Genomic DNA, 11,897 nt, shown 5'->3' with positions numbered 1-11,897 from the left:
ATTATTATTCTTCCCATCAAGAACCCACTTGCCTCTGATGTCCCCAACGACGCGTGCAAGCATAAAAAGAGGATCGGGGATGGATCACGCGGGGCCATCACTGGCGGGGAGGTCAATATCGGATGGCTCAGGTTGTTCCATTTTATTACTTCGCTTCCACTGACACATTCAGCTCAAGCATGACGAGTACATCCATACGACATGATGCGATTAATTTATTGCTTCATTTGTCACTAGACGTCCGGCTCTAGCTCGTCGGGTACATGCGGCCGGCTACATGGTTTTCCACTCCATATGCATCGATGAGACCACTGATTGTACAACCATGTTTCATCTCTGATAGTGCATGAAAGCATGCGACAAGAATGGTCAGTCGGACGCCTTCATATATTTTGCTCGGTTCGATGTCCCGCCTAGAACCTCGTCATCATGGCACCTGCTCTCATCACCATGGCGTCTGCCCGGCTGGCTTCTTTGTAGTACTGAAGATGTGGCATCAAGAGGCATGAAAATCATTATTCTTCCTGTTAAGAACCCACTTGCCATGCACGGCACAACCAGGAACCACGTCTACAATAAGAATATGGTCCTAGCAAGTGTACGATCACCGTCTGGCAACATAACAAGGCAATGTGTCATTCTCCTGCCATCACCTGGCTTTCCCCTTGTGGAAGGCCCCTTTGCACTGGAAGATTAATATTTTTGTGTGGAAGCTACAACGAGGTCGCATCCCTTCGGGTACTGAGGTACTTAAGCGGCATGGCCCCGATGATGGTTTGTGCCCCTTATGCGCAGTGCCTGAGACTGGGACTCACATCCTATTTTCATGCACAGCGGCATGAGTCCTATGGGCGTTTGTGCGCGAAGCACTGGGCCCGATTGGGAGGCCCTGGACCTTACAGAGTTCTTCTAGATTAGGGCAACACAACCTGGGCGACATAGCCACTTATTTTTGCAGCAATGTCATGGACTCTTTGGACGACACATAATAAAATGGTGATTGAGCAAGTCATTCTGAGGTAGGCGTCTGAATCCTTCACATTACTTGCTTTTCTACATCGCTGGGACCCGCTTTCTAGGTGGCACGACCGTGATCAACTTGGGCTCATGCTAGAAGCGCTCCTGGCTACACCGCGACGACTATCGTCTTCATAGGGCCACTTGTCGGCAACACTAGGTGGCTTTTTTCTATTTTTTCTTGTGTTTGTTGGGCATGATTATGCTGTGGCCTCAGCCATCGTTCATGATTTGGAGTTTGGATGCTGATTTATGGATCATTGCTTTATTTATAAAGCAGGGTGAAAGCCTATTTTGAGGAATCATGGGAAGCGCGCGAGAGATGAAGGATGAGGCCTTCAGGACTGCCTTCAATCAATCATATGTCCAAAGGATGCGTGAGGTGCAAACCACAACGAGAAGGTGCGAAGACTTCTTAAACGAGCAAGGGCTCTTTGAAAACTTTGCCTAGAAGGCGTCCAGTTCCAGCATGGGGGCTCACGCAATGGAGGCCTCATTGGAGACGGCGAAGGCCATCCCACTCGGCCATAGACAATGCGCTAGTCAGCCCCAAGTCAGACAGACAGTCCAAGCCACTTTCGTTTGCTGATTAACATGTAGAACGGGCTAGCTTCTCCATGATTTCTCTCCTTTTTCTTTTTGTAGAAGTGACACCTCACAAGAACAAACAATATACTTGTACATCCACACACTTCAACTAAACGTAATCATAACTAAAACTCCAAACAAGATACATGTGAAAGTTGTGGTCGAACGTCTTGCCGTATAGGGCTGACGACTTCATATAGGTGAGAAGAACCCACGAGAACAATACATATTCGGTTTAGTTACATGACCTTGTTGAACAAGGAAAGAGAAAACGTGAAAGAACCAACTACTGTAATGGAGACCCTATGCTAGTACATATAACCAGATATAACGAGAGTCCTAGTACATGACATAGTTTTAACATCCTCCCTTAATCACAACCTTGATAGGTTGAGATTACGCTTGAATGCTTCAAAGCTTCTGGTAGGCAATGCTTTTGTAAGACAATCCGCAATCTGATCTTTTGAGTGTACAAACCTTATCTCCAGTTATTTGTTGGCAACTATTTCTCTGACAAAATGGAAGTCAATCTCAATGTGTTTTGTTCTGGCACGAAAGACTGGATTTGCAAAAAGATATGTAGCACCAAGATTGTCACACCATATACACGGAGGTTGAGTCTGTCTTACTCCAAGTTTCTTAAGCATGGACTGCACCCATATAATTCCTGCCCTTGAATGTACAAATCTTATCTCCAGCTGTTTGTTGGCAACTCTTTCTCTGACGAAATGAAAGTCTATCTCAATGTGTTTTGTTCTTGCATGGAAGACTGGATTTGAATAAAGATAAGTGGCACCAAGATTGTCACACCATAGACATGGAGACTGAGTTTGCCTTACACCAAGTTCCTTAAGCATAGACTGCACCCAAATAATTCCTGCTGTAGCATTAGCCAAAGCCTTATACTCTGATTTTGTACTTGATCTCGAGACAGTAGCATGTTTCTTTGCACACCAGGAGACCAAATTTGGCCCATAAAATATTGCAAATTCTCCAGTTGACCTTCTATCATCTAGACAACCTTCCCAATCCGAATCAGAAAAAGCACTAACAAGTGTGGAAGATGACTTGCTGAACGTTAGGCCAATATCTGGTGCACTTTTGACATATCTTAAGATATGCTTTGCAGCTATCCAATGTGTTGTAGTAGGTGCATGAGGAAACTAACACACTTTATTCACAACAAAGGAAATATCAGGACGAGTAAGAGTCAAGTATTGAAGTCTACCTACTATACTTCTTTATCTGGTGCTATCCTCTGGATTCAAGAGCTCTCCTTCTGCAAGTGACACATGTTCTATACTGGACAAAGGTGTTGGTGATGGTTTGCAGGCTTGCATGCCAACTCTAGTCAAAAGATCAGTTGCATATTTTTCCTGAGAAAGATGAAGACCTTCTCTGGTTTTCTTCACTTCAACGCTAAGGAAGAAGTGCAAGTCTCCTAAATCCTTGAGAGCAAATTCCAAGTTTAGATGTTTTAGCAACCATGGCACTGCCTCATTTGACGAGCTTGTAACAATGATATCATCAACATATATAAGCACAAATATAGATGTATTTGACTTGTTGTAAATAAACAAGGAAGTGTTAGACTTGGAAGGAGCAAAATCAAGTTGTTGCAGCTTTAAGCTCAATCGAGAATACCACGCCCTTGGAGCTTGCTTCAGACCATACAACACTTTGTCAAGTTTGCACACATGAAAGGGTGCATTTTTGTCCACAAAACCAGGTGGTTGTTTCATATTTATACTTCCTCTTCCAGAGCACCATGAAGAAACGCATTATACACATCTAGTTGTCTAAGACTCCAGCCCTTGGACACTGCAATAGATAGAACAAGACGAATGGTAGCAGCTTTAACAACTGGACTGAATATCTCCTCATAATCTATGCCATATCTTAGTTTGAAACGGTCGGATTTCGGGTTCCGTAGACCTTGAGAGGTTCGAACTCTGGGGTGTGTGCGAAGAACTCAACCTCCCCAGTCTGCCTACTCGCCAATCTCTCAGCCTAGCTTGATGAACTGGAAGGAAACGAGACACAGTAGTTTACCCAGGTTCGGGCCACCTTGCGGTGTAAAACCCTACTCCTGCTTTGTGGAAGAAGTGCAAGTCTCCTAAATCCTTGAGAGCAAATTCCAAGTTTAGATGTTTTAGCAACCATGGCACTGCCTCATTTGACGAGCTTGTAACAATGATATCATCAACATATATAAGCACAAATATAGATGTATTTGACTTGTTGTAAATAAACAAGGAAGTGTTAGACTTGGAAGGAGCAAAATCAAGTTGTTGCAGCTTTAAGCTCAATCGAGAATACCACGCCCTTGGAGCTTGCTTCAGACCATACAACACTTTGTCAAGTTTGCACACATGAAAGGGTGCATTTTTGTCCACAAAACCAGGTGGTTGTTTCATATTTATACTTCCTCTTCCAGAGCACCATGAAGAAACGCATTATACACATCTAGTTGTCTAAGACTCCAGCCCTTGGACACTGCAATAGATAGAACAAGACGAATGGTAGCAGCTTTAACAACTGGACTGAATATCTCCTCATAATCTATGCCATATCTTAGTTTGAAACGGTCGGATTTCGGGTTCCGTAGACCTTGAGAGGTTCGAACTCTGGGGTGTGTGCGAAGAACTCAACCTCCCCAGTCTGCCTACTCGCCAATCTCTCAGCCTAGCTTGATGAACTGGAAGGAAACGAGACACAGTAGTTTACCCAGGTTCGGGCCACCTTGCGGTGTAAAACCCTACTCCTGCTTTGTGGTGGATTGGCCTCGAGGGGCTGAGGATGAACTAGTACAATGGGAGAACAACCTCAGGAGGAGGAGTGTTCTTGGGCTCGAACAAGCTGGTGAGTGTGAGGATGGAATGGATCCAATCCTGTCTGTCCCCTTCGTCCTTCTCTACGGTGGTGGCTAAGTCCTATTTATAGTGGCCTTGGTCCTCTTCCCAAATCAAAGGCGGGAAGGGATCCCACAACGGCCAAATTCAAAGGAGGACAATAAGTACATGCTATCCTGACAAAAGTAATCTTCGTCTGTGAAAGCCTCTGGCCGTTACACCGCGGTGGGCTCGGTGATGACCTCCGTCCTGGCGGTCTTGGTCTTGTTGCACCGAAATGGAACCTTTGGCTGATTCCTTGGGACACCGCGCCTACGCTTGCCTCCTTAGAACCAAAGAGGAAACGGGTACACTGTGCCCGCTGGTGCCCACCTGGCCTTGGTCGTCATGGCTCACGTCATCTGAATCTCATGAGGCATGGCTTGCATAGAGATCTCCGCTCCTTAGGAGCCAGCCCGAGGAGGCTGTTCCTCGTGGAGGTCTTGGTGTCATTCTCCTCGCGAGGCTTGGCCCCTCGCGATAGTCTTGAGTTGTTGATGTTGAAACTGGGCCTTACCGGGTCGTCGATGAAGCCACGCCGTGGGCTGCAGGCAGGCAAGTCTGGGTACCCCCGTTCCCAGAACGCCGACAGAAACCTTTTGCAACGAGTCTGGCCTTATAACGATCTATAGTTCCATCTAACTTCTTCTTAATTATGTAAACCCACTTGCAGTCAATCAATTTTTTACCTCTTTGTGGAGGTACGAAATGCCATGTTTTATTTGTCTCAAGTGCCAAATATTCCTCTTCCATAGCCTTTTCCACCGCATGTCACCAAATGCTTCCTCGAGATTAGTTGGTTCTCCTGTTGAACATGCCAAGCCATATTTAGTAATATGCTTATAATTAATAGGTTTGATCACTCCCTTTTGTAGCTGTGTGCGTGCTAGTTCAGGCCGAGCAACAGAAATAGCGGGTGCAGAGGATCCCGGAGCATGCACAATTGATCAGGATAGCTCCACCGATCCTTCGGTGTTTTGTTCAACACCCGATCTTGAGGAAATCACGCCAGAGGGTGGAGGCAAGCACGGATCTTATTTGGCTGGAGTTGAAGCAGTTTGATGTTGAATATGCGTAGAAGATCCCAACTGGTCATGATGGGCCGATGATTACGCATCTGTCGAGAGGAACCCACTGGACCCGGCATGATCTGTTCTGGGCCCCGAGTCAGTCGACTGATGGGTTTGACGCCGCGTGTACACCCGCGGTTCGTTTGTGAAACGCGAGGCAGCCTGAGGCAGCCCATGATGTCGTGTGTCCGATGGAGATTGGGGCGGCCTGTGTGATTCTGCGCTGGCACCCTGCTCATGATTTGACTCTGATCCTGAGGGAGAATCTTCCACCTGTTGCTGCTGCTGCAATCTCGGGGCAGATTTTGCGCCAGTCCTGTTCCCTGGTGGAACACTCATGCGATAATGTTGATTCTGAACCAAACTTGAACCATTTTGTTTGGCGTTTCTTTCTGCGTTCGCGGTATATGTTCCTATAGTATCTGCGGCATCATGCAACTCATAACCAGGGTCGGCAGAATTAGTCAGTTGATCATTCAAATTATCATCATCCCCTTGATCAATACTGCTTAAGTGAGATGGAAGAAGCAAAATTTCTTTGCGAAGCATAGCACCAACATTGGGATGAAGATGTTCAAAAGGAAAAATAGTTTCATCAAAGACAACATCTCGAGAAATATAAACACGACCGGTAGGAACATCAAGACACTTAACCCCCTTATGTTGGCACTATAGCCAAGAAAAACACACTGTTTTGAATGAAACATGAGTTTGCAATTATTGTATGGGTGAAGGTTAGGCCAACATGCACATCCAAAGACGCGAAGAGGTGTATAGTCTGGTTGACATGAAGAAGTCTTTCTGATGGAGTTTCATTATGGATGACACGACTAGGAAGCGTGTTGATAAGATGAACAACAGTGAGGAAAGCTTCGTCCCAAAATTTTAAAGGTATAGAAGCACCGGCTAGAAGAGCTAGACCTATGTCAATGATGTGTCTATGCTTGCGTTCAGCAGAACCATTCCGTTGATGAGCATGAGGACATGACACATGATAAGAAATACCAATTTGTTGAAAAAACGAATTTAACTTCTCATATTCACCACCCCAATCAGATTGGACGGCAATAATTTTATGATCAAATTTGCATTCAACAAGTGCTTGAAAATTATGCAAAACTTGAAATACATCTGATCGTTTCTTGAGAAGATAGATCCATGCGTATTTGCTATAATAATCAATGAAACTAACATAATAAGTATGGCGACCAACAGAAGTAGGGGTAGGACCCCATACATCAGAAAAGATAAGTTGCAGTGGTTGAGTAGAAATACTAGTGGGAACAGGATATGGCAACTGATGAGACTTAGCTCTCTGACATGAATCACAAATAGTCTCACTACTATGCTCTCCAACAAATGGGAGCTTATTATTTCTAAGCACTTGTTGAACTACAATAAAAGAAGGATGTCCTAAATGTGCATGCCACCTCTCCAACGAAAGTTTAATGACTCCATATCCTTGTTTATTTGAGCTTCTAAACCAGGGAATCAACGGGTATAGCCCTCGTATGCATCTACCTCGATGAAGAATTTTCCTCGTGACTTGATCCCGAATCAAAAAGTAATAGGGATGAAATTCTAAAAATACTTTGTTATCAAGGGCAATACGATGAATAGAGAGGAAATTCTTCGAGGCAGGAGGTAAATGTAAAAAATCTAAGATGTATATCTTTGTGTGGAGTTTTGATAATAGAATGACCAATATGACTTACCCGCATACCTGTGTCGTTGACGGTGTGGACTTGATCATGGTCGTGGTATTTTTCGTGCATAGTCACCTTCTCTAGCTCGCTAGTGATGTGATTTGTAGTGCCGCTATCAACATACCAATTTGTATCGACTCCATAAGAGCCATCTGCAGCTGCGGCAACTCATTTTTCTGATAATTATTGTCCTCGGCATAGCGCCAGTTGCAATCTTTTGCAATGTGATTAGTTTTCTTGCATATTTGGCAGGGCCCAAACTCATCAAATTCATGCCCACGCGATGTGTTGTTGTTGTTGCCAGATTGTCCTCCCTAGCGGCCCCTATTGTTGGAGTAGAAGGGGCGGCCATTGCCGGAGCGGTTGTAGCCACCACCACCGTTGTAGCCACCATAACCAGAGCCGCCACCTTGCTGGTTGTTGTAGCCGCCACCACCTCCTTGCTGGTAACCGCCATTGCCCCAACTGTGCTGATTGTAGTTGTTGCCACCGCCGCCGCCAACGTCGCGCTGTCCACCAGAGTTGTTGCGCGGTTGGCCACGGTTACCCTCGGGGCCACGACCACCATGTGAAGCAGCATTGGCTAAGGATTTAAAATTGCTAGCAGCACCCTGGAACAACTCCACCCTATGATCAAAGTTGGACATGAGGGCGAAGAGGGTGTCGAGGGAGATTGGCTCGGTGCGGACGTCGAGGGCATAAATCAGCGGTTGGTAATCCATGTCCAGTCCGGCAAGGATGTGAGACATCAGCTCATCGTCCTCGAGAGGACTGCCAGCAGCCTCTAGCTCGTTAGCCAGCGACCTCATATGGACAAAGTAAGTCGCCATGTTCTGCGTACCCTTATGCGAATTGGTGAGGGCGACCCGAAGGTTGTTGATCTTGCTGCGTGATGTAGAGGAGAACATGTTGGCGAGGTAGGTCCAGAGACCGTGCGTCATGGGAATTGACAAAACCTGGATCATTACTTCCTTTGTCAAATTGTTCAGAAGGTAACCAAGCACAAGCTAGTCTTGACGAACCCAGATTGTGTGCTCGGGATTTGGGGTGGTGATGTCCTTGTCGTCCTTGTCCTTGGTGGCAATAACCTTGTGCGTCTCGGCATCTGATCCATCGAGGAGGCCATAGAGACCTGCACTGCGAACCTGCGGAAGGATCTGCGTGCTCCTGAGGATATAGTTCTGTCGGGTAAGCTTTTCTGTAACCTAGGTGGAAAGCGCAACAGTGAATGAAGAAGACGCCATGGCTGGATCGAGGGTTTGGTGTTTGGGATGTTCGCTAGATGTGATGGAAGAGTCTCGCTTTGGTTACCATGAAAGTTGTGGTTGAACGCCTTGCCGTATAGGGCTGACGGCTTCATGTTATATAGGTGGAAAGAACCCACGAGAATAATACAGAGTCGGTTTAGTTACACGACCTTGTCGAACAAGGAAAGAGAAAATGTGAAAGAACGAACTACTATAATAGAGATCCTATACTAGTATGTATAACCGGATATAACCAGAGTCCTAGTACATGACATAGTTTTAACAACATGCTCTATACGAATTATCATGAGCAGCCTTCACATAAAAAACAAAACAAAAATACCATGCTAGCGGAAGCAGCAATTTGGTGTGTAGGCTCATCTGCACCCGTGATGAAGAAAAAAATCAAAACAAATACTAACAAAATTTAAAAAAAATCCATTTTTTGCATGGTAGATAATTTGGTGCGTAAGGTGTGCTTCAAATTTCGGATCATTCGGACATCTGAGTAACTCTCAGCAAAAAACACAAATTTAGGATATGTAAAAATAATTATGTTCATGTATTGTTGTGACCCTATTTGTCTTTTTTTCCGAGAGGTACTCATATGTTCAAATCACATGAAATTTGGAGCGCACCTCACGCACCAAATTATCTACCATGCAAAAATAAAATTGAATTTTTTGTTTTTTTGTGATTTTTTTCTTGATGGGGTGCAAATGAGCCTGGGCTCAGAAATGAATATTCACATGCCAGCCTACTATAATCATGCAAGTGAAAAGACAATAAAACATGACACATCAACATGTATGCATATCAGAGCCGTGCGAGAAACACGCTAGTCATTCCCTTCTACGACGCAACACACATCCACTTCGTGGGGCGCACGCCACGGGCATTTTTTGCCGCCCCGACAACGAGAGAAACCCTTTTTCCCTGGAGCGCTCACGGACACGAGAGACCTCCGTGTTCTACAAAGAATCAAACATGCCCACAAACAACTATACCGACAAACCAATCTGTGATTGGATGGTTAGAGGTACTGTGGTATCCCCAACCCACCAGGGTTTAAATCCTGGTGCTCGTATTTATTCAAGATAATATGTCGGCTCAGTCTTTCGAAGGTGCTCATAGAGATAGGGTGTGTGTATGCATTTATAAGGGTGAGTATATGCGCCTATATATGAGCGCTTGCGTCTGTACTGTGTTCAAAGAAAACAACTATACCGAAAAACACAATAACAAAAAATAGTGACTAGTGAAACAACAAAACACAAACATCACAGCCAAGAAACTACCCCCCGTGTCCCTCGATGACAAAAACGCAGACACCAGATGCTCCTCGGCCGCTGGCGCTACTTGCTCTACCACATCCACTCGCCCCTCTCTATCTCCTTCGATGGCCTCCGAAAACTATGAACCTGGAATGCAGCAACGCAACGACGGTGAGCAAGAAGAAAAGCTGCAATGCACGAAGTGTTGGACGTGACACATAAAACAACCCAACTTATAGGAAAAGGCAGCCATCTTAAGGAAAAGGCCAAAACGACCTCGAAACAACCGTATCAAGGAAGATTGAGCTGGCTGGGTATGCCGAGCAGGCCTCGTGCGCGTGCCTAGGTCGAACACATTGGCGCCTGACCGAAAAAGCATGTCTGGCTCGCGAGGCCATGCATGCAAGTCGCAGCCAGCCAGCCAAGCTGGACGGGCATGACCAACTCGGGAGGCCGCACATGCAAGTCATAGCTGGCCAGCCTAGCCGGACGGGCATGCCCGACTCGCGAGGCAGGGCATGCGAAACGCAGCCGGCCAGGCGCCCGAACGGACCCATCTACACGACCAAACCAGCACGGGGGAGGGGCGTGTGCATTAGCCTAGCGCGAAGCACACCCAACCTGGCATGACCGGAAGCCCCAAGGGACGGAAGCTGTTTAGCCCACGCGCCCACCGGCTCACGCAAGGCCAAACCGGTCCCACACGTGAGCCAGCAATGCAACCGCGACTAGGCTTGCACGACCGTCGTCACCGGACCAGCCCGACGGAAAGTGAGGGTGCCGCCAGGTGGGTGTGGGCATGGCTTCGCACGCAAGAAAGCATGCAGAGTCTCACCCGCGGGCGCGGCCGTCGCCGCTCAATGATGGTGGCCCTGGGTGCGCCCTGCGGTCCACTCATCAAGGACCTCCCGGCAGGGTTGCCCGGGTCCAATCCATTAGGGCAGATTGGACGGCTCAGAGCACTCCCGATTGGTTCGCGTGGCATGCTATCATGCAAAGGACGTTACCAGGCAGGCCTGGCTCACCCATCGCGCTTGTATGGGCGTGAGGAAAGGCTCGCGAGGGCGCGACGGGCCACACCCGGTGGTAGTGGCCCCGGGCTGGCATGAGGTCCACCCTTCATGGACCTTCCCTCGAGTAGCTCCTGACGCAAGCCACCGGCCAACAGACGACCAGGAGGCTCTGCTCGCGCGTGGAGAGCCCTGGAAGGCGGGTACTCCATTCTTTGTAGGAGTAGTGTCATTAAATACAATAGGATTAAGAAAATATTGTGTCTGATGCTCTTTCCCGCAAATGCATGTTGATTACTCAACTAGAGCTTAATGTCCTCAGGTTTGAACATATGAAAGATCTATATGAGCATGATACATTATTTGCACTTTGCTTTGCCAATGTCAAGCTAACTGTCGGTGTCAAAACTGGCAGATCTCGGATAGGGGGTCCCGAACTGTGCGTCTATGCCGGATGGTAACAGGAGGCAGGGGACACGAAGTTTTACCCAGGTTCGGTCCCTCTCGATAGAGGTAAAACCCTACGTCCTGCTTGATTAATATTGATGGTATGGGTATTACAAGAGTTGATCTACCACGAGATCAGAGAGGCTAAACCCTAGAAGCTAGCCTATGGTATGATTGTTGATGTGTATGTTGTCCTACGGACTAAAACCCTCCGGTTTATATAGACACCGGATAGGGTTAGGGTTACATAGAGTCGGTTACAATGGTAGGAGATCTGAACATCCGTATCGCCAAGCTTGCCTTCCACGCCAAGGAAAGTCCCTTCCGGACATGGGACGGAGTCTTCAATCTTGTATCTTCATAGTCCAGGAGTCCGGCCGAAGGTATAGTCCGGCTATCCGGACACCCCCTAATCCAGGACTCCCTCAGTAGCCCCCGAACCAGGCTTCAATGACGATGAGTCCGGTGCGCAGATTGTCTTCGGCATTGGAAGGCGGGTTCTCCTCCAAATTCTGTGTACCTGTTCGAATAAAGTCCGGTTTCATGTGGATGTTGCGCTCCTTGGCTTCTACGCCCAATAATGGCCGTTTTCCACATGTCAAACGAATATGAAAAGTCTGAGTGTTTTTACATTCACACCCCTAGCC

General features: G+C 46.9%; 1 pseudogene; it reads right to left on the bottom strand.

Moving 5' to 3' along the window:
- Positions 1 to 7,903: 7,903 nt before the first annotated feature.
- Positions 7,904 to 8,042, bottom strand: LOC125532401 (annotated as a pseudogene).
- Between the last annotated feature and the right edge of the window lie 3,855 nt (positions 8,043 to 11,897).

The sequence above is a fragment of the Triticum urartu genome, unplaced genomic scaffold (genome assembly GCF_003073215.2).
Source record: "Triticum urartu cultivar G1812 unplaced genomic scaffold, Tu2.1 TuUngrouped_contig_9814, whole genome shotgun sequence".
Lineage (NCBI taxonomy): Eukaryota > Viridiplantae > Streptophyta > Magnoliopsida > Poales > Poaceae > Triticum > Triticum urartu.
This window is presented reverse-complemented; position numbering and strand designations above follow the sequence as displayed.